Here is a 24,450-nt window from a genome sequence, read left to right as displayed (position 1 = left end):
TGTGAAATTCCCTTTCCTGGCTCATCCTGGCTCAAAAAGCTCCCCCACTGAGCACCTTGTGACCCCCCACACCTGCCCACCAGAGAACAACCCCCTTCGACTGTAATTTTCCTTTACCTACCCAAATCCTATAAAACGGCCCCACCCTTGTCTCCCTTCGCTGACTCTCTTTTCGGACTCAGCCTGCTTGCACTCAGGTGATTAAAAAGCTTTATTGCTCACACAAAGCCTGTTTGGTGATCTCTTCACACGGACGCGCATGACACATTCCTCATACTGAAATGATGGTTTTTAGAACGAAAATTATAACATAAAGCTTAAGGCTTTGTCTTATTAAAGACAGGCAATCTTAAAAGTAAAATATAAAAACTCCATTTATTGTTATTCTTTACCTTTTTGACAGCAAAATTAGTCATATTTTATTGTATCTTAATAGTAAAAGAAAAATTACCATGCACTACAGTCTACTGTTCCACTATAAATGATGTCTACTAAAATATACATTAGTTTCTAGATGCACTATATTTGGAGTTGTTCAAAATGGTTTTTCTTAAGACTGTAAGTAAACATGAAAAAATTTTAAAGTGGTTGCAAGGCATTAAAATATAAACATTTGAATAATGCTAAAAAAAATGAGAAAAATACAATTACCATTAATTTTTTTAAAACCAAGAATAAGTACCTGATAAGCAACTAAATGAGTAAACAGTACTTATTTGACAGAAAATGTGGGGACAAGGAGAAGAGAGCGAGAGAGAGAGACATGGTAATGCCACATGGCTGGCAGTTAAGGGAATTTCCTAACCACAAGGTCCGAGAGTTTGGATTAATAATGGGCAGGAAAAGCTTCATTAACAAGAGAACAGAGAACAAAAAGAGCACAAGGAAGTAAAACAGATAGACAGTTCTACACAGCAAACGTTCTGCCCCATCTACTGTAACTCAAGCTGATGACAGGGGCTGACGTGACCAAAGAACTTACAATAATCACTGAAATGTCCAAAAGACAGAGCGAGAGGCAGAAAAAAGAAGTATTAAAAGTTCTTACACTATAAAATCAGCCCCTACATAGTCAGAATTGTCCTGTATTTTCATGTCACCCTTATCTCAACCCATTGTGTTTTCTTTATACAGGTAGCTTTGCTCACCTTAGCACAAATATCAAAGTCAAGTACAAGCATATACTCATTTGCATAGCAAATTTTAAAGGGTGCATTGAAACAGTAACCAATTGATAAAAGTATAAGTCATTTTTATAATTAAAATGACATTCAAATTGACCAAATAAAACGTTTTCTATTTGAAAACAGTTACCTACAAAAGTTTTTGGGATATGAACAACACATGACTTAGCAAAACATTAAAACCGTTACTGATGTAGTTCTCCATAGGCAGCAGTTCATGTAGCAGTCATTCTTTTACAACTTCTAGGACTTTGTAAACACTGTTCTGGAATACAGTGGTGAAGTGAGGTTTGGAATCCTTCACCAAGAGGTTACATAAGGGAGTTTTCCCAGCATTGACAGGATCTTCTACATCCCAAATTTCAGGCATACTGCAACCAGGCCTAGAAAAATGAATGTACACATTAAAAATCAATGTGCATTACATAACTGCAGATAAAGCAGGGCACTTCTTATATTCCTGACCTCATTTCCTTTTCTCCACTTAAATTACTTTAGTTTTTAAACAATCCTTTCATATAGCTATTTTAAGATTTTATAAGCTGCCATGACTCACTTTAGGACAAGGTGAATGCAGCAAAGGTTGACTATAAGGAAAGACACAGACCTGCAGATACATATATCTAGGTGTTGGGGAAAGAGACACCTCAGTTAAACTCTGCCGCAGCTACTTACCAAGAATGTGGTTCTGGGCAGGTAGCTTCCCTTGGTCTTAGTTTTCACATTTGTAAAATGGGGAAATAAACACCCATGATATAGGTTTGTTGTGAGGATTATGAGAGATCAGGTATCTAGCACCATGCCCAGCACACAGAAAAATGTGTAACATTGATTTTAAAAATTATAATGAACAAATATGCTTAGTTCACAGGGAAGCTGCATTAATTGTACAGATGCTCCTCAACTTAGAATGGGGTATGTTCCAATACACCCATCATAAGTTGAAAATGCATTTAATACACCTAATCTATCCAGCATCACAGCTTAGCCGAGCCACCTGAAACATGCTAGGAACACTTGCATTAGCTGACAGCTGGACAAAATAATCTAATGCAAATACTATTTCATGACGAAATGCTGAATATCTCATGTAATTTACTGAATGCTGTACTGAAATTGAAAAACAGATGGTGGTATGGATATTTGAAGTGTGTTTTCCACTGAATGCATATGGCCTTAACACTGTCACAAAGTCAAAAAATCAGTAGGTCAAACCATCTTAAACTGGACAGTCGATATTCTAGAATGAATCAATTTAAAGACATTCTGGTAGTGTAGAGCATACATCTTAAAAACATAATTAAATCTCAAAAGCAATATATCTTTATAAAGAACAGAATGAGTAAAATTGGCATCATATGACATTTGCCTAAATAAGTTCTTCAAAATAACAGTATCATTTATTTTAAATCAATAACAGTTTTATAGATATAACTGTGGATACTGCTATCTACCTTTTGAGGAATTTTAAAAAACAGAAAAACATATTGGAAAATTATAGAGAATTGACAACTGCTCAAGTTTTGTCATAATTGCTTTCCTTTTTATTTTTAAATAAGAGAAAAAAAATTCCCAACAAGTCCCTCTTAGGTTTAGTAGCAGTCCCTCCCTCACTCTCCACCATGAGGCAAACACCGCAGCAGGGATGTACATCATTTTCCCTTTTTAAATAACATCTTTAATTTAGAAGTAATCAGTCATTATAGAAGTATTAAAATATAGACCTACATACATTTTAAGAAGTGAAAGTCACCATCATCTCCAATAGCACTTCTCAGAGGTGACTTCTATAAACAATTCAGCATATATCCTGCTGGACCTTTTTTTAAAAAAAATTGTTTCAATAGCTTTTGGGAAACAGGTGGCTTTTGGTTACGTGGATAAGTTCTTCAGTGGCAGTTACTGAGGTTTTGGTGCACCCATCACCAGAGCAGTGCCAAGTGCACCCAATGTGTAGTCTTTTATCCCTAACCCCACCCCTTGCTTCCCCCGAGTCCCCACAGTCCATGGCATTCTATGCTTCGCATCCTGGTAGCTTGGTTCCAACTTATAAGTGAGAACATACAATATTTGGTGTCTACTGGATCTTTTGTTATCCAATGTCAGACACACATACAGACACAGATATCATTATATACATAGATACCATGATGGTCAGTATTGAGTATCAACTTGATTGCATTGAAGGATGCAAAGTATTGTTTCTGGGTGTGTCTGTGAGGGTGTTGCCAAGGGAGATTAACGTTTGAGTCAGTGGACTGGGAGAGGGCGACCCACCCTCAATCTGTGTGGGTACCATCTAATCAGCTGCCAGTAAGCTAGAATAAAAGCAGGCAAAAGAATGTGGAAGGACTAGACTGGCTGAGTCTTCTGGCCTCCATCTTTCTCCTGTGCTAGACGCTTCCTGCCCTTGAACGTCAGACTCCAAGTTCTTCAGTTTCTGGACTCTTGGGTCTACACCAGTGGTTTGCCAGGGGACCTTGGGCCTTCAGCCACAGATTGAAGGCTGCCCTGTCAGCTGTCCTACTTTTGAGGTTTTGGGATTCTGACTGGCTTCCTTGTTCCTCAGCTTGCAGATGGCCTATTGTGGGGCCTCACCTTGTGATCGTGTGAGTCAGTACCCCTTCATCAACTCCCTTTCATATATACATCTATCCTATTAGTTCTGTCCCTCTGGAAAACCCTGACAGATGCTCTTGAGTTGTTTTTACAAAAATGGAGTTATTTTGGGACTCTATACTGAACAATAAAATGTGGCACTATTTTTCCATCTCAGTGCATAAAGACCTACTCTATTGTTTTTAAAAACTGCTAGTTCTCATATGTATTAACCAATTCTTTACAGACAGATACTTTAATTGTTTCCCATTTTGCCATTATAAAGCAATGCAGCTATAAGCAGTCTTGTACCGAGCTCCCTTCTACAAGCTAAACCTCTAGAGCAGCGGTCCCCAACCTTTTTGGCACCAGGGACTGGTTTAGTGCAAGACAATTTTTCCATGGACTGGAGGGTCAGGGGGATGGTTTTGGGATGAAACTGTTTCACCTCAGATCATCAGGCATTAGATTCTCACAAGGAGCATGTGCCCTAGATCCCTCGCATGTGCAGTTCTCAATAGGGTTCGTGCTCCTATGAGAATCTAATGCTGTCACTGATATGACAGGAGCCAGAGCTCAGGCTGTAATGCTCACTCACCCTCCACTCACCTCCTGCTGTGAGGCTGGGTTCCTAACAGGCCACAGACCAGTACTGGTCCATGGCCGGGGGCTTGGGGACCCCTGCTCCAGAGGCAGCATTATCACTCTGCCAAAGGACTGCACAATTTTTTCTTACCTTCTCTTCATCAAACTATCCCCTAGAAATGTTTTGCCAATGAGAGTTCCCATGAAGAGGGTTCAAGTGCACACTTTTTGCACCCCCTTGCTGACACTGGTTTCTGCTCACATGGAACACCTATGATCATATGGCTGGACATGGGTTTTCTACCTTGTAATTTTCTCATACACGTCAAGGCTGAACTGTTACAACACTGAGGGCCCATAATGGCAGAGAGTGAGACACACAGAAAGTAGAGAACGACCCATGGTTAACAGCTTTTAGGAAAAAGAGAGGGTGAACAGCTGTCTTGGAGAGCTCTGGGTGACTTGTGCAACACTATTTAGTCCTCATCTGAGTTTCCCAAGGTTTCCCCAGGCCAGCCATCTGCAAATAGCATTAGTGGAAATCTGAATAATTTTCTTCTAAATACATGTATTTTATGTCAACTCTATTATTGGAGTAAAAGAAAGCAGAGAACTGTAGTTAATTAAAAACTAATCTACAATTTGCATGCAAATAGATTTGAGTGTTTATATTTAAACACAGTGTCAAATATTTAAGGAATAATCAAGCCATACAATTAAGCCACTTGTAAATGAGATCATTTAAACACAGTGCTCACCAATTGCCAGGCACAGATTAAGCACTAGATGAATACTGGTCCCTCTTTCCCTTCCTCTCCTGTCTGAGTTCCCCATCTGCTTCCCCCATTCCGACAGACTTTCATGTCCCAGCAGTCTACAGGGGTTTCAGGCTGATCACAACTGAAATGGAGAGTGAAGGCCAAGGAGATAAGGAAGGTCCCAAACCTGGCAGAAAGCTTTGTCAAGAAACTTCCTACTCTGAATGTAAACACTAGGTAAATATTAGTCATTCTTCACTTTCCCCTCCTATCTGAACTCCCCATTTGCTTCCCTGTCGGGACAGAAAGCACAGCTTCTGTTTTGTGTCAAGGTTGAAGCAGAGTGGCCCTGTCCAGGGTTTCCTGCCAGTGCGTCATCAGCCTGGCTTAGATCTTGTACTAGATGGAGAGTGCTGTTTTGATGAGTGGGAAAACAGATGAGAGAGTCACTTTCGTAACTTCCTCCCACTCAACTCCTGCTGTGACAGACACAATAAATGGCAAGTCAAGGTCCAGACGGGGAAATCCAGCACCCCCTCTTCTGCACCCCACCTCTTAGTCTGAGTGCTCGTAAGTGACCTGAAGTCAGTTCAATGTCTGCTATTTTGTTTAGTGTGCAAAGTTTATTGCCATACTTCCTGAATTTGACTTCGTATCCCTTCTTGTGTGGGTAAAACAGTGCTCTGCCTACTCTGCAAACAGCATGAACCCGAACATGAGACTGTTAGAGCTGTGCAAATCCAGGGAGCTCTCCCAACACTCTACAGCACAAAGCCTCTGCAACTTTCACATATTCAGACTCTACGCGGGGGTCTAGGGAAAAATGAACTCTCGAATCAAGGCTCATTGTTAGCTTGAAGAAAAAAGGTTATGAAAATTATTTTTATGTTCCAGTAACTTACAGTTTTTTCAAGAGAGTGAAGCCCACAGAAATAAAGAAGATCCCAATTCTGGTAGAAAGCTATGCTAAGAACTGAGTTCTTCCTATTGCAAATGTCAGCCTACCATTCATTTCATATAATTTCCTGATAAGATCGTCATGAGATGCTTAGAACTTTTCTGTCCTAAATTTATATAACAATGTTAAAGGTGAGTATGTGAATTTCATATATATTCACAAATGCTTAAAACACTTTCTGAATTATTACAAAATAACATTTTCTATAAATCCTGACTGAATTCAAACCACGTAGCACACATTCATAGGAAAATCGTTCTATAATCAATTATTTTAGTTTCCTTGTGAACAAAGCTGTAAATACTATGTCACAGAACTATTTTTCACTCATGACTCAGTATTTAACAATGTTGTCTTAATACCATATGTGTCATTGAAATCTATGGTGGGCAAGTATGATCAAGCCACAAATATAACAATCTCTTGAACGCTTTTGTTTAGTTACAGAGTAGTAAGAATTTAAAAAATATTATAATTTCATAAAATAGTGTTTATTTCTGACAAAATTCTTCCCGTACTGTGCTCTTCATGAAGTGAATGTTTTGGTACTTTAAAAGCAGGCTACTGTCACCTGCTGTCCAGTCACTTACGTGCCACATTTCTAGATAGCTTTAGATTCACATCTGCTTTGAAGATCTTACTGTCACTTGGAGCTATACTCAGCTTAGTAAACATCTCTGTGGAAATAGAAACTTTTAAAAACTATAAACCCAAAAGAATGTGGGTCACAGTAAAGTTCTTTTCCCATTCAAATAAGATGTGAAACGCTGGGAAAGAAAAGTTTCATTCTGAGTTGATGCCGACAGGGTATCCCATCCATCGACAGGACATGGTGTAGCACAGAGACCAGTACGGATAATGCGGCCCCTGGTGCTCAGCTGCCTGACTTCACCAAAAGAGACTCCCTATTACTTGGTTTCAGACCCTGGAAGTCTTTTGAAAGAAAATACATCCAACTTTAAATAGAATTTTTTTTTAAAAAACATCAAAAGCAAATATGAACAATTTGGGAGATTATCAACTAGTGCCAATAAAAATCTCTTTAAGGTAGCACACATACAAATCATTATTTTTAAAAAAGATATTTATAAAGACTAGAAAAGAAAGTCTCCAAATCACTATCTAAAAGGTTTTTTCAGGCCAGGCGTGGTGGCTCACGCCTGTAGTCCCAGCACTTTGGGAGGCCAAGGCAGGAGTAGCACTTGAGGCCAGGAGTTTGAGACCAGCCTGGCCAACACAGCAAAACCCCATCTCCACTAAAAATACAAAAATTAGGCGGAGGCTGCAGTGAGCCCAGATCATGCCAGTGCACTCCAGCCTGGGCGACAGAGTGAGAGCCTGTTTTAAAAAAAAAAGTTTTTCCACGTATACTTTATGTTATATACACACCCCTGTCACCAGCAAAGTATTTGCCATGTGCTTGAATTAACCTTCATGTCTTCTGATTATAAAATGTTAACTGTGTTGATACTCACTTGGATCTTCTTACACACCATGACTCTTCTAGAATGTAATAGTTCACTTTTAACTCTATCAGTTCTCGCTTCACTTCTTCAGCTGCTTTCCGACTATACATTGAGTATACTATTTTCGTTCTGGCTCTTTAAAGAAAAATAATTAGGCACAAAATTTTCAAGATTAAAATGATATAATCAACACATTTGGAAGAAAGCACTGAATTAGACTAGACGACAATGAAGAGGAATCCAGTCAGGAGGAAATTCCCCATGGAAGTTCCGGCTAACGGGCATCAGTGAGGTCAAAAGCAGAAGGCAGAAGGAGGCCAAGTCGTGGGAGATGAGGGTCACCTTTAACGCAACCCTACATTTCCAAACTTGGTCATCTTTGTGTTTGTTCACCTATTTATTTGTCTTAAATTCTTCACTGCTCCATCACATGTAAGAGTGAGGTACCCTGTGTGTGAACAGGGATGAACTATAGCAAACACAACTACAGGACTACTCTGAAGCTGCCACAGTCCCAACTTCGACATCAACAGTAATTCACATTAAACGGTTTTTCATTTTATTTCTAGACTTAAGAAAAACTAAACTTATTTAACAAAATTGGTCTGGAAATTAGCTTGATGAGATTTTTTAATGAAAAAGCTTATTTGTAAATGTACATGCCATTGTTATGCAAAAGAAGATACTAATAAGATTCACCTAATCACTGAGAAAATGAATAGCTTCACCTGCCTTAGAAACTGCATGAAAAATTAAATTAAAAAAAAATTTAGACAACACGTCTCTAAATTATTTTCTAAAGTCTCAAAAAAATCTAAAAAAACAGAAAACACCCAGGATCATTCTAACAGGCTATACTGGTGAAAACCAGAATAAACTCCTCTTTGAATGGGATTCTATTTCAAATGACTTCTCCAAAATCAAGAAGAATCACCTATGAGAAAACCTTAATAAACACTGTAAGCTAAACTCTTCAGGGAGTTACAGGATGAAAAGAACTTGGACATTTTAGAGCCCTGTTAACCTGTGGGAAAGTGCTATAGTATGACTTCCTTTTTCTGCCTGGTAGAGAAGATGGCCCCCAAAGTTGTTGCTTTCCTGCCCTGTGAAGCCTTAACGGATTTGTTTAGAGCTTAGCAGTCTTATTTCAGCCTTCTGCTCCCCGACGCGATAAGCCTCAGTTCATCATATCCTTTTGGAACATTCCTCATTCCTTTGCTGGCGTCCTCCACTCACTGTCTGTTTGCATGGAAGATTTGTTTTGATGATGCAAGACTGTGCACTGACCTCAAGCCTGCGTCTTCATAATGTGGATGATTCACAATGGGCCGAAGTGCAGAGAGCTTAACACTTGCCATCGTGGGCATGGCACCCGCAAACACTACATCTGGAAAGCAAGAGGAAGGTCTCAGGAAGACACTCAGTGAGGGTGAGAAGGGGTCTCCTTCAAGTTTAAATCAATTATTTCACAGGTAGCAGAGTGGAGGCCCAGCAGGTTCATGACTTCAAGATTCAATGGCAGAGCTAGAATGAAGTCAGATGGTTGATAAAGTAGCAGTTGGCAGCCAGGTCTGGGAAAACTATTTTCCTTGGAAAATAGAACTTCATCATCTTATCATTAAAGATTTCTTTCTTTCTTTAAAGAAAAAAATCTTAGAAATCTTTCCTGAATCTAGAAAAGAAGTATCAAATGGACTAGGAAAGCTTTATAGTAACAAGGAATTCTGGAAGATGATTTAGTATTCAATCATTTGACACTCAGATGACAACAAAGACTCCCTTTCCACACATGAGTAAAATATCACATTCCATGAGTGAGTTTATTTCAAGAAGGAATGTGAAGGACTAATATTAAAAATTCATTAAGAAAATAAGCACAGTAAAAATTATTTTATTCCATGAGTGAGTTTATTTCAAGAAGGAATGTGAAGGACTAATATCAAAAATTCATTAAGAAAATAAACACAGTAAAAATTATTTTATTCCATGAGTGAGTTTATTTCAAGAAGGAATGTGAAGGACTAATATTAAAAATTCATTAAGAAAATAAACACAGTAAAAATTATTTTATTCCATGAGTGAGTTTATTTCAAGAAGGAATGTGAAGAACTAATATTAAAAATTCATTAAGAAAATAAGCACAGTAAAAATTATTTTAAATGTGGCATTTATGACTGTGAATAAATTTTGAAAAAATTAAAATCTATAAAAAATGGCAGAATAAATTACTAAGAACTTATGTATAACATTTCCCCTGCAAACCATTTAAACAGGATTGATATCTCCTTTGTTTTAGATATTCTAAAAGCAACATTGCTTAGAAAGAGTAAGATCAGCGGAAGTAACTAGGGTTTAAGAGTTTGCAGTGGTATACAAAATTGTGGGAAAAACAGCTAAAAAATACGACTTTTTTTTTTTTTTTTTACCTGGTTTAGTACTATATTTGATCCACTCTATAAGTTCTTCTTGTGGCAAATTGCTGAACTCCCCTACAATATTCCACTGGGTTTGTGGATTTGCTGAACCTTGTATTCACATTGCTGCTAATATAGCAAAAACAACAGCACCAGGATGTACTTTGCAAAAGAGCCATCCAAATAGCTGAAGCCGAATTAAGAATACATTGGTAATTGTTAGTATAAAGTAGTATGCAATATTATGCAAAACTTCTTCCCAGAGAAGAATGTGGCCTCTGCTAGAGTCCCAAAAAAAGGATTAATTATCCTAAAGAAAAAGCCCCAAAATAATAATCTTTGGGATCAAAAGAATTCTACCATCAGCCTCATGTAAGTGGAACACAATGTACGAAGTTCTTTTCTCAACCTGCTTTCTCTACTCCCAGATTCAAGTAAAGCCACAACCACCTATGCAATTTACAAGGCCCAGTGCAAAACAAAAATGTGAGGTCTCTTGTTAAAAAATTATTAAGACGTTCAAAACAGCAGCAGCAAACATTCAACCAAGTTCAGGGTCCTTCTGAATGCGAGGTCCTGTGTGACCAGCAGGAACCCCACATTTGCAAAACCTGCCTTGGGTGACACTTTCTATTAGATCGGTGCAAAAGTAATTGCGGGTTTTGCTATTTTAATGACAAAACCCGCAATTACTTTTGCACCAACCTATATCATCAGTCATGCTGTGGGATAAAGATTCAAGATTAAAGGCTTCCAACCAGCCTCCTCTCCTGTGCCAGCCTGAAGGGGTCAGAAAGGAGGAGAGTAGTGCCTTTCTAATATAATCAACATTCTGCTTGGGAACCTCGAGGCTGGCTACTTTTTTCCACATTCAAATAGTCCACACTCCATAGCAACACTTTGTTCTCTTGATCTTTCTCTGCATGTCTACAGAGCTAGATTTCAAGGTTTTTGAGGGCTTACAAACACTGGCTTTTGACTTTCCTGTCCACTACTGTATCCTCCATCCCCAGAGTGCACAGTGTAGGTGCTTAGTGACTATCTGCTATGTTTAAGGGAGGTGCTGCTGTTGTACGTAGGCTGGTTGACTGATGGAAAGGTGACACTATGAAGAAGCATCAGTTTGTGAATACAGAGCAAGGAGGCAGTTATCCAGGAAAAATTAGCAGCAAACCCCCAAGGAAGGCTTAAACTAAATTTTAAAATGCACAAGTCAAGAATGTGCACCAAATGTGTACCAAATGAAAAAAAAAGTTTAAGTTTGACACTAAAAAAAAGACCATATAATTTTCAAGCACTTATAACTTGACATTGTTAGAATTCTTCGTGATATGAATGTCAAAACAAAAAAAGTTATTATTTGTACAATTAAGCTCTGCTTTCTATCAGCACCTGCAGTAACCACTCATGAACTCAGTCTGTACTAAATCAGTGTTTGTTGTACACCAACAGCTATTTTAAAGTCTTTAGAAAGATAGAAAATGATCAGCTTTGGCTCTTACCCTTTAAGAAAGATAAGTACAAAACCATGAAGAGCTTTAACTATAATCACTTAAAAGACTTTGTAATTCATTATTTTAGGGCCACTCAATAATAAAGGCTAAAATTATTACAGTAGCTATACTCCAACATAACATGTTACCTGTCTTGAGCAGATCAGTGATGCCATATAACACACATGTGTGGTGTCAAGAAGAGTTTTAGTCTCATAATTAAAATACCAAGGGCTGTATATGCTAACAATTGCAAAGCATGATAAACCAGCTGAAAGAAAGAAGAAAAAATTTTTTACTCCTACTGTTGGTGAAGTTGAAGAATACTAAGCTGGCAATATGTAGAAAGGGGTACGTTCTCCTTAGTAACAAAAAGTACTACTACTACTTAGGTTTCTGAAATTTACAAAACAATTCTTAAAATTCACTTTCAAACTGTTCCATTTTAGTGGAAGGCTAAAATTATCAAGTCATTAAGGCAAGTGCTTCTGTGATTCTCAGAGTCAAACCTGTGGTTAATAAAGCCCACATTTTTGAATCTACCTGGATGCTACCATCAGACCAAGAAAAGACAGTGGTAAAAGAAATGACTGCTGCCTCAAGATCTGAGGGCTCCATTTTGGAACCGCCCTCAAAACCAGACTGGACCACTAGGAGATGGGAGCAGTAACCAATCACATCTCTGAGGCCTCCAGCAAAGTGAGCAGAGAGGAAAGTGATTTCCAGTCATGCAATAGACACCTCACCTATATATCTAAATGGGCTCCAGAAATCAACTGCCATTAGCGTAAAGATGATCAGAGCAGAACAAATGAGTTTCCTAGTTAATTTTAACAAATGAATGGTCAGTGAATCTGCATGTAGCATTCTCATAAAAACACATACCAGGCTATTTTCAAGATGATTGCAGACAATTGCTAACAAAGTTAGAAACTGGAACTAGAAAGGAAAGTCCAAATGCATGCAACTTTAAGATAAGTAAAATAATAGTGATATTAAGTCTTTACCTCTCCATGATCAAACTGGTGTTTTCTGGAACAGAAAACAATATATTGCTACCAATTCATTATTGAAGCACTTACTTCATATATTTGCATTTCAGCTTGCAAATAGGAGTTTACAACTTCTATAACATTCTCTCAGGACACATAGAGGCAAATCAAAATAACTAAAAGTCACATGCCAAAACTAGTGCTATATTCTTTTAAGAAAGTTAATGAAGAAGGACAATGTTGTATTATATCCTAACTATTTGCCTAGATGGGTATTTATTAGGACAACAAAGGCACACTGTGGTGTCCCAGCTCCCTCACTGGTGATACCCCAGCAAAGCATGGAATGAAAAACACCTTTGAGATTTTCACTAGGCAACCAAGTAGGGATGACAAATAGGTGGTTATATGTGTAAATCTCAGTTAAAGGGAGAAGTCTGGGTCAGAGACGGGAATGTGTGAGTTGACAATACACACCTTCTCTTTCTTAAGCACGGATATGTTCCCAAGACCCAGAGTAATACCTGGCACTTAGAGCTCAACATTTTTAATGAATGAACAAGTGTATCAATAAACTGTTAATCCAGGTAGCATATAATCTAATTTGAGAACTTGGCCTCAAAATATATTAGCAAACTCAGGACACATAAGGGGGTAGTGAAGGAGATGAAACAGTTCTTTCTTTATTCTTCTTTCACACCAAGTAAAAACCATCAGTTACCATTTGTTGAGTACTTATAATGTTAATATGCTTAGCACATTCCATTAACTCTAATCCTACAACCATTTATTACCCCAATTTACAGCCAAGGAAAGGGAATCACAGAGCTACTAAGTGGCAGCCAGGACTATATTCTGACTGACTTCAGAACCAATATACTTTTTACTACATCATGCTGCCTCTATCCCACTTTACTTCCTGGGTCTTTGAGTAAAGAGAATATTGGCATTCACATCTTTCATAGTTAAAATTTATGTCCTACTCTTCCCCTTTTTACACGGGCTTTGGTAGTTATGCAAAATAAAATGTCAGCATGCCACTCCTCTTCCAAAAAAGAGCTCTGATCCTATTTGAACTGAAAACCCCATGAAACTCAATGGTTCCCTATAATTGTTTCCACAGGTGAGTTATTATTCTTGAAGGGACAGCTTTGTTTCTGTGAAAAGTTCTACCTTCCTCTTCCAGAGTTGCATACTAGAGCTGAAACTTCGTAGCTTCTTCCTCAGCTCTTCAAAAATAATTGCACCTCAAATGAAGAAAAATTTTGGCATTGTAAACCAGAACCTTTTCTTTCCCCCTTAGTCCTCAACTCAAATGTTACAGGTATAAACAAAGGCATAGTTACAGCAAATTGTTTCTAAATGAGAACAAAGATTCTCTCAGGAGTATGTGCAATAATTTATCATTATGTTGGCAGAGACTTGGAGGTGAGGGAATAATATAAGGGTGTGTATATTCAAATTATAAAAGAAAATATAGGGCCAGGTGCAGTGGCTAATCCTAGCACTTTGGGAGGCTGAGGCAGGCAGATCATGAGGTCACGAGTTCAAGACCAGCCTGGCCAATATGGTGAAACCCCATCTCTACTAAAAATACACAAATTAGCCAGGCATGGTGGTGGTTGCCTGTAGTCTTAGCTATTCAGGAGACTGAGACAGACAAAATGCCTGAACCCGGGTGGCGGAGGTTGCAGTGAGCCGAGATTGTGCCACTGCACTCCTCCAACCTGGGCAACAGAGTGATGCTTGCTCAAAAAAAAAAAGAAAGAAAGAAAGAAAAGAAAATATAGATACATACATTCGACAATCCTTGTCCCCCCAAAATCCCACAAAAGAATAAAAGTAGAGTTAAAAGTACCTTCACTCCATCCTCCAATCCCACACTCTTAATAATTACAGGATTTATCTTTCCAGATCACTTCTATGCACAAACACACAAAAATCTCCAAATTTTAAACAGAAGTATATTCATCCTATACACACACACACTGGCAATTTTTAAAATTCAATAATGTATACTGGACCTATTTCCATAAAGATGGCCTAACATTCCACTCTATGATTGGATCATAGGAGATATTTTGGATGTTTCCATTTCTCACATTACACGCAGTACTACCAAAGGCATTTCTCCCCATCATCTCTGTATTTCTGTGAGCATCTCTAGAGGGTATACTTGCACTGGTGGAACTGCAGGCCCACTACATGTTTTACTGTGTACTGCCAAACTTCCCTCCCATCCACTACCTCCCACTCTTGCAAGCACTGGATATACTATTAATTTTTAGAAATATGAGAAGTGAAAAGGTCTTCACTTTAACCTGAATGTCTTTACCATAGGATCAAGACTACCTTTTCACGTTCATTAGTCATATGTAAATACTCACTCATTCAACTACTATTTTTTACTATCTTGCAGGCACTGTATATAAACTGTGGAACAAAAATGGTCGCTCCCTTCAGGAGACACAGGTCACACATCAACATTTAAGTACAAAGGGTGATAAATGGAAAGAGTAAGATAAAGGGTGTGATGGAGGAAAATACCAAGCATGCTATAGGCCTCTCTAACTCTCAGATTGTAAACATACTCTCTTGGTTAATTTTGGGGTTTTATTTTTTTCCTATACCTAATTTGCTGCTTCATCTGAAATTTATTTTCTGTGAAAAGTGAGAAGTATGAATCCAGTTTTATATTTCCCTGCTCATTTCCCAAAAGGCAGTCCACTGGTCCTAAAACCACTCACATAATAATTTACTTTCCCTGCTGAACTTAAGTACAAAACTGCGTCCTTCGAGTGTAGATTATGGGGAGGGCTACTGTCAGATTGTACTGGATGACATCTGAAGGATGAATAAGTGATGTGCTGTGTTCTACACAGATAGGAAATAAGAAGAAACGCCAAGAAGGGAATGGACCACACACAAAAAAAATTATCAAATATTAGGTACACAACATGTAAGTATAAAATTAATACACTGTAAATATCTATTTAATAAATGAACAGAGGAGGTAATAAAATTCTTGAGAGCATATTTACCTTACATGTGTCTGTTGTTTAGCTAAGACACCCCACGTATCACTAAAAAGCTGTAAATAGATTTTGAAACACTTTAGAAAGGCTGTGTTGGGAAAAATGATATTTTAAAGTATCTTCTAAACTGTAAAACTTTTAATGAAAAATATAAGTATAGAGATAAGAGATAACTCAGAAAATAATAATTACAACAACATAATCTTGTATTTGTGTAGTATCCAATCAAAGTCAATATTCAACAGCTCTGTTGGGTAGATGATATCATCCTCATTTTGTAAATGAGCAACAAGCTCAGATGGATTAAATGATCACCCTGTAGGCAGACAACTACTAAGAAGCACTGCAGTCTTGAAACCAGATCTTCTGGCTTCAAATTCACATTCAGTGCTGCTTCCACCATGCCAACGTTGTTGGCAACACCTCTTCTTAACAGTAGACACAGAAAACTGGAGAGCTGGCTCAAAGGTTGATAATCACCGCTAGAAGCATTCAAAACACAGTCACTGTGCTTTCATACTTAGCAATAACGGGAGGTCATCTAATCTAAAATCCTATCTCCAGTAAAACATTCTCTACGACACTGCTGACAGGTTGTAATCCAGCCCTTAGAAGAACCACTCAGCTGCTGCTTGAATCTATAGCACTTTCCTTATCCGTTGAGATCAGTTCTGGTCAAAAGTCCTACCACCTGGAATTGGCCATGATTCTAAGGAGCCAGATTGTGTGTAACCTTATTTTCAAGGGGCAGGCTTTTAACACATTTCAAAATAATTATCCGCTTTCCATCTGAATCTTTTCTTCTTTAAATGAAACAGCTCAGCTAATGGTTTTCATCAGCTCTCACCACTCAGGTTGCTGTCTTTTGCATATGTTCTGGATGGCCAAAGCTTAGTATTTTTTGAGTACCCACTAGGTGCAAATCCATATAAAGTATATAAAAGTGCAAAGCACACACAAAGCCTAGCACACAGCAGGAACCAAATTTTTTTTTTTTTTTTTAGACGGAGTCTTGCCCTGTTGCCCGGGCTGGAGTGCAGTGGTACGATCTTGGCTCACTGCAAGCTCTGCCTCCTGGGTTCATGCCATTCTCTTGCCTCAGCCTCCCAAGTAGCTGGGACTACAGGTGCCTGCCACCACGCCTGGCTAATTTTTTGTATTTTTAGTAGAGACAGGGTTTCTACCAGTTCCCTACCCTAACATGTGCGGATTAAAAATTCCACATGAGGCTGGACACAGTGGCTCAAGCCTGTAATCCCAGCACTTTGGGAGACGGAGGTGGGCGGATCACGAGGTCAGGAGATCGAGACCATCCTGGCTAGCATGGTGAAAACTAATGTGAGATCACTGGGGGGTGGGGGGGAGTCAAAAATAAAGAGTTGAAAAGAGAAAGTAAGCACCTCTTAGAGCTAACCATTTTTAATATTTTGGTGATTGGCCAGGCACAGTGGTTCACGCCTGTAATCCCAGCACTTTGGGAGGCCAAGGTGGGTGGATCACGAGGTCAGGAGTTCAAGACCAGCCTGGCCAACATGGTGAAACCCCTCCCTACTAAAAATACAAAAATTAGCTGGGCATGGTGGCAAACGCCTGTAGTCCCAGCTACTTGGGAGTCTGAGGCAGGAGAATTGCTTGAACCCAGGAGGTGGAGGCTGCAGTGAGTCAAGATAGCACCACTGCACTCCAGCCTGGTGACAGAGCGAAATTTCGTCTCAAAATAAATACATAAATAAATACATAAGTAAGATTACTTTTTAATATGTGGGAAGAGTCTTGTGTTTTCAAGACCAATATGACAAGTATTCCAATCCTACTAACACTCCTGAAACTTTTATAAGCATACCACTTATGAGCAGATAAGGATTGCTGATCAATCAGATAATTCAATGAGAACCAAAAGATGGGAGTTCTTCATTAGATGTCAAAGTAGACAAGTGGTATTTGTTTGACTCAACCTTCTTTGCTTTAGGAAATCACCTCTTTCCATGTGGGCTTGAGGGATCTGTCAATCACATTGCCTCACCCTCTTGGCAGATATGGAATGCCACTCAACTCAGGTGGGCCACTCAGAATAGGCCCCAACCCTCAGTCTTCAGAGCAGGCCCACATTGTCACTCCATCCTGAGGGTGGGTGGTGATGGGGTCTGTAGGAGCTGGACGATGGTCGTGATCAAGAAATCCATTGAGTAGATATTGTTATCATCCCTGCTAGATGAGAGGAAACTGGGCTCAGTGAAGGACAGTAACTTGCCTGAGTGTTCAGCGCCAGAGTCAGATTTTGAATCTAGTTCTTTCTGACTCCAGAACCTTGTTCTTCACCAGTGTGAAGCACTCACGCTGGACTCACACCAGATCTTCTCCCTTCCTGCCCCAGGGAGAGCAACAGCAGACTCAGCCCTGGCAAGACGGGGCTCTGGCTTGAGAGGGATCTGGGGTCCCCAATGAGAGCCCTGGCACCAGGCACAGGGCCACCTGCAGCACAGGGGAGCCTCCGCACAGCAGCCTCTCCTCCCCACCATGTTGATATCAACCTCAGTTTCCTTGCTTAGCTCTTTCATTTCCTGCTGACTAGAGCCCTATTCTGAATGCATGCCCAGCCCCCCAGCCCCGATCTCCTCCTTAACTACTGTGGGGAAAAAAAAAAAGTCAATATATTAATTTAATCGAGTGAAATGAGTGTTCATTTACAAAACCAGCCATGCAATCTGCTAGTCAGAATGAAGTGTATTGAAACAAACACATACGAACACTCTCCAGAAGAAAGGAAGGGGACAGCACGCCTCTCCGGGAGGCATTGTGTTTCCAGGAAACCCACACACGGAGTCTGAGCTAAGCCACTCTGGGAGTCCAAATATGTCATAATCTGCTCCCCAGCACTCACAAAATCATATTTTCATTATGAACAGAATACGTGTTTATTATAGAAAGTCAACTGAGAAAGGAATAAAGAAGAAAAACCTCTATCATCCTACAACTCAGATATATGCGCATGTGTGAGTGTGTGTGTGTTCACAGAATCGGAGTTATACAATTATTATATACTACAAAGTATATTGCATATATATTTACAAAATCGGACACACTCTTAGCTACCTTTTGTGAAGTCATTTTTAATATTTGGATAGTTGTATTGTTTTTATTGTTTTGTGTAGATCGATATTTTCCAAATTTGGCCGTGCTTCACAATTGTCTGGGGAGTTGAAACATTTTTGCAAATTCCTGGGCTCTTTCCTACATGTTATTGCATCAGAATTTCTAGGTTTACAAGTCTGCCTTCTTTGCTGGGCGCGGTGGCTTACACCTGAAATCCCAGCACTTTGGGAGGCTGAGATGGGTGGATCACTTGAGGTTAGGAGTTCGAGACCAGCCTGGCCAACATGGTGAAACCCCATCTCTACTAAAAATATGAAAAATTAGCCAGGTATGGTGGAGGTCGCCTGTAATCCCAGCCACTAGGGAGGCTGAGACAAAAGAATTGCTTGAACCCAAGAGGTGGAGGTTGCAGTGAGCCAAGGTCGCACCATTGCACTCCAGCCTGGGCAACAATAGTAAAACTCTGTCTCTCAAAAAAGAAAAAAGAAAAAAAGAAGAAAGAAGAAGTCTGCCTTCTTATAGCCCTCCCTGGTGATTCTGAAGCAGCCCATCCTGCTGTGACCCATTTTTGGAACCAACGGTGTCCATGTGCCCTGGTAAGCAGTGAGAAGTGGCAGCAGGCACAGGGCCACCTGCAGCACAGGGTGAGAGCTGTCATCTTGGAAGAGCCCAGGAAGGTACACCCGGCCAAGTACCCTTGCAGTTCTCTCTTTGAGGGCAGAGCGTTAGGGCAACCTCCTGGAGCTGATGGGGAGAGATGACCCTGGGAAAGAAGAAAGGCTTATTGAAATGTATAGGGACCTGGGTCTTCCTATTTGCATAAAAGGAAGGAATGTGTGACCTCATTGTGGTCATTTCTCATAAGATACAGTCTACCTCCCACTCAGTTCTTCACTTTCTACTTAATACCACCACAAATAGCCTTTTATTTTGGGTGACAGCTCTGCTTCGTTCATCTTCTTCAACTCTTTCCTAAGGGCTGGGCCCTGCTGCCTCTTCTGGGTGTCTGTTTTGAAGTGACAACTGGCATTGTGGCCACTCCAGCTGAATGTGGACAGCATCTTTGAGCACCTGACTCAAAGCCTCCCTGGAGGGTTTAGAATTACTCTAGTGACTCTGCAGCCATTTCAGTTTTATAATTCTAATGGGCACCAACATGTTCTCCCACATCTGTCACCAATCCTACCCTGACGGCCACCCCTCAGCCAACTGACCCCTCTGCCTCTGGTCTCCCTCAACTCCTCGAGGGGGTGGACCAGTCCTCATCAGGCATGTGCAGTCTGCTACCTGGGCACTCACTATTGCTCCATCCAGCTTTTCTGAGGCTATGCCTCTGACCATCCCCTTCCCAGACCCCCAAATAGTGCAGTGACACTTGTCCCAACACCCAGGGCCTGGCTGCCACACTCTCTCTAGAAGCTCTTGTCTTGTCTTCCACTGCCCTCTCCTCAAGACTGTCTGCAAGGAGGCAGGAGTGGGCCACCCTCTTTGTGTCAGGTTTGGGATAAGGGGCCCTAGGGCCACCAGTCTGATCTCAGCTTGGCTCTGTGCTCTTGCCACCCCCACACCCCCAAGCATCCAAGTCCTACCACCTGTGGGAACATTACCTTCCTGGCCCCACCCATGATAATTGTGGCTCACCAGTGCTCAGTTACTCCACTGTCCATGCTGAGACCCAGATCCTTTTGGCTAGCAGAATCATTGTCATCTTGGTGGCTCCATCTTGTGGTTCATGAACCAAACGTAGACCTTCTAACTTCCCAGCTCCTTCGGAGCAGTGGGTACAGGTGTCTACTATCCAGGAGTGGGGGGCAGGCCCAGGTTGTGTGTCTGTCTGGGGGACTTATAGGCTCTGCCATGTGACCCGCAGCCCTGACTTTCCCGGGCCTGATTCCCCAGTGATTCCTGCCACCCACTGACCCTCACTACGGGAGTCCTGCAGGGGAGCCCCCAGCATTCCAAGTCTTTTTCTGCTGTCAGGGCATTTCTCTCTAACCTTGCTCAATGAATGCTGGATTCAGATCTTATTCAATGGTCTCAGACAGAGGCTGAGTAGGAAAGTGGTCCCATAGCGGTCATGACTCAAGAGATATCGGCCTAGGTCCTTCTCAGACTTCCTGATACCATTTCCATGATTAGAGAGTCTTTCTTTCTTTCTTTCTTTCTTTTTTTTTCTGAGATGGAGTCTAGCTCTGTCTCCTGGGCTAGAGTGCAGTGGTGCGATCTCGGCTCACTGCAAGGTCCGCCTCCCGGGTTCACGCCATTCTCCTGCCTCAGCCTCCCAAGTAGCTGGGACTAAAGGCACCCGACACCATGCCCAGCTAATTTTTTTGTACTTTTAGTAGAGACATGGTTTCACCGTGGTCTCGATCTCCTGACCTCGTGATCCGCCCACTTTGGTCTCCCAAAGTGCTGGGATTACAGGCATAAGCCATCACGCCCGGCTGAGTCTTTCTTTTGAAACAGAAGCCATTGACTCTTTTGAAGTCCCCACTTAAACACAAATATTAGGTTGTATTAAAAGTAATGGCAAAAACTGCAATAGCTTTTGCACCAACCTCTAATATCTTGGGAGGAATCATGCCTTAAGCCTTTCTCAGGGGGTGACATGGGCAGCGCTGGGGTGGTGATGTATATACTAGTTGACAGGCAAAGGGAAGCAATTTCTAGTTCTTTCTGAACTAGAATTCACAGTTTATGTGTCAAGAACTGTGCTAAGCACTTTCCTATGCTTCATTTCAGTTAATTTCATTGGCATGTCACCACATACAGCTAATATCAGCATCTGCATGTTGCAGACCAGGAAAATGAGATCCAGAAAGCATAAGCAAAATGCCTAAGTCACATAGCCAGTACGTGGGGAAAGGGTTTTGAACTTGGGCTTCCTGACATCCTGCCCCGTGATGGGGGACAGCAGTGATATTTCCCTGCCTTCTTCTTTCTCTCCCCTCTTCCAAGCTGCAGCACAACATTTGCAAATTCTGCTGTCTGCATCCTTCCCTGGTCTGCTTGTGGTCTATGGCTGTTACCTCCTTTCCTGCCTGTCTTTTGCCCCTTCATCTCTCCCTGCCCCACCATCCCTCCCAGTCCCTGGCAAGTTTGCTGTGGCTTTATACCCTTTTCCTCGAGGAGAGACAAATAGTGTGTCTAAGTAGTCAGTGTTTCTGAGGAGGGTGGTGGGGCTCAGGAGGGGCTACAGGAACAGTGGCCATTACAATAGGGCTTTTAGGCCTGGACTAAGCATGGTGCACACACAATGCCTTGACTTTTGTCTCTTAATCATTTCCTGGTCCATTTGGCTGGTTCCTGCCATTGAAATCCTGTAATAAAGGGTAATTGTGCTTCTTTCCCAAATAGAATTGGGTCTGTCATTCCAAATGCAGATAGGAGCCCCGCCTTTTAGTCAGCATGTACAGTGCCACTGTCCCCGCAGCTCCTCATTCTCTCCGAACAATAGCAGCCAGGTGCTGCCAAGAGCATGACTCTGCACAGCTGGAGACCTCCAGGAGGCGCTGGGGCTTGACACCCTCTCAGGGAGCACTTGATTCCTTGCCTCACACTTGGGAATCTCTAGGCCTATCTGGGGTGGAGGGTGGACTGATGATGGAGCTCCAGGGCCAGAGACCTTAGTGATCTGCCTGCATTTGCAGCCTTCCATCTCATTCCTTGAATCAGACCCTTGAGGTAGGGCGCTGGAAGCAGCTAAGCTCTCTGGAAGACGTTACCCCTTAGAACAGGGCTTCTTAACCTTCAATATGTGGGAATCATCTGGGGATCTTGTTAAAATTCAGCCTGAGAGTCTGTATTTTTAATAAACTTCCAAGAAAGACCAATGTTGCTCCAGGGGCCCTGTTTTTACTAGCAAGGGCTCAGGAGCTTGCTCAGTATGGTCACTTTGACCTTTAATTACTTATGTGTGGGACTAGGGCCTGAATTTCATTGTCAGGAAGAGTTCCAGGCATTCATTCATTAATTCATTCATCCAATAAATATGCAAAGACTGTCTACTATTGTTTTGGAGTGATAATGCCACAGGGATGAAGATAGAATATACCTGATTGTAACTGTCAGTGGTGGAAGCAGGCAATTAAGCTGATAACTAGGTATAGTGCATCAGGTGAGATAAGTGAAGTGATAGAGGAAGTACTTCCCAGGAGCAGGATCCTTGAAAAATACATCTGTTGCTGAAAAAAGCGGAGGTAGCGGGAGCCAGGAGAACAGAGGAAAAGGGAGAGCCAATGGTCTGCTGAGCCTTGATGGAGCAGTAAGTCCAGAAAGGGGAAAGGGAACCGACATGGCCTGCTGGGGTCCTGTAACTTGGTACTTCCCACGGGACCTGGGTTTTCCTGTTAGTTGCGCATGCAGGGAAAGTTTGCCTGGCTCTGCTCAGTTTAAATTCTTCTCTCGTTACTCCCTTCCTCCCTCATTGACCATTCCTAGGGTCCTCAGAGGATGTTACCTGGAAGCTCCATAGATCTAACTCTTTCAGCTTTCAGTGGTTTTAAGCAATAAGACAAGACGGTCCCATGGTTTCACTGAGGTTTCATTGAACATCCCATGAAACAATCCATTTCTGACTATTGTGGCCCTTGCACAATTCCAGGGGTAGGACCTGGGGACAACATAAATGACACTCCCACTGACAAATTATCCCTCGTTTTTTTTTTTTTTTTTTTTAACCAGTGCCCATTTTCATCAGGCCTCTACCCAGGAATCTTTGAGTTCCTTGGAGCAGCCTGATGGTAGGGTGAATCTTAGGGTAATGTGAACTCAAATATGACACCACTATGTTTTAAAATATTAAGTAATTTAGTTCTTACAAGAAGATCCTGACAGGCAGTATTATTGTTTCTACTTTACATTTGAGCAAAGGGAGGCGCACACAGATAGATAAGCACTGCAACTTTCCTAGCATCACTGGGCTGGTGGTGGCCAGCGTGCCAAGGCTCCCCTTAGCGGACAGGGTGAGGACAGTCCTCTAGTTCCAAGAGCACTGGGCTGGGGTGGGAAGCCAGATTGCAGTCTCAACTCTCTGCTTGTTGGGAAATTTACTCATTTCTCTGGGCCTCAGTCTTCTCTTTAAAGTTCAGTGATCAGTTCAGTTAGGGGCTGACAATAAAGCCCCTTTGCTGCACTCAGGGGAAGTTGAATGATGAGGAGCCTGCTTTGTTCCCCACTACTTCCTGCCACCTTGTCTTCCTGTCTCCTGTCTAGGCTGTTTCTGAAGGCTGTTCCTGGCTTGCCCCACCTAGTCCAGCTGTCTTGGCATTCATCTCTGTTATGGTTTGGATGTTTGTCCCCTCCAAATCTCATGGTGAAATGTAATCCCCAGTGTTGGAGGTGGGGGCCTGGTGGGAGGTGGCTTAGCTCTATCCACTTGGTGAAGCGTGAGTTCTTGCTCTGGTAGTTCATGTGAGATCTGGTTGTTTAAAACAGTGTGGTACCTCCATATCTCTGTTGCTCCTGCTCTGACCATGTGTCACATTGGCTCCCCATTCACCTTTCACCATGGTGTAAGCTCCCTGAGGCCTCCCCAGAAGTGGGTGCCAGCACCATGCTTCATGTAAAGCCTGCAGAACCATGAGCCAATTGAACCTTTTTTCTCTATAAGTTAGCCAGCCTCAGGTACTTTTTTATAGCAATGCAAGAATGGCATAACACAAAATTAGTACTGAGGAGTGGGGCATTGCAATAAAGGTACCTAAAAATGTGGATCCAGCATTGGAACTGGGTAATGGGCAGAGACTGGAAGAATTTGGAGGTTTCAGAAGAAGACAGGAAGATGAAGGAAAGTTTGCAACTTGTAGACCGGTTAAATGGTTGTGACCAAAATGCTGATAGAGATATTGAAGTCCAGGCTGATGAGGTCTCAGA

The 24,450-nt window shown here is 41.3% G+C and overlaps 1 pseudogene across 1 annotated transcript; it reads right to left on the bottom strand.

Moving 5' to 3' along the window:
- Positions 1–1,235: 1,235 nt before the first annotated feature.
- On the bottom strand, positions 1,236–13,912 carry LOC126950110 (probable C-mannosyltransferase DPY19L1; annotated as a pseudogene). The gene is made up of 7 exons (XR_007724056.1): positions 13,622–13,912; positions 12,464–12,488; positions 11,606–11,727; positions 9,976–10,150; positions 8,837–8,936; positions 7,559–7,684; positions 1,236–1,567 (listed from the first exon to the last, which is right to left on the bottom strand). The product of XR_007724056.1 is annotated as a probable C-mannosyltransferase DPY19L1 (transcript).
- Positions 13,913–24,450: the final 10,538 nt, after the last annotated feature.

This window comes from Macaca thibetana, chromosome 3 (assembly GCF_024542745.1).
Source record: "Macaca thibetana thibetana isolate TM-01 chromosome 3, ASM2454274v1, whole genome shotgun sequence".
In the NCBI taxonomy this organism is placed as follows: domain Eukaryota; kingdom Metazoa; phylum Chordata; class Mammalia; order Primates; family Cercopithecidae; genus Macaca; species Macaca thibetana.
Note: the sequence above shows the minus strand (reverse complement) of the source record. Positions and strands in the feature narration are given on the sequence as shown.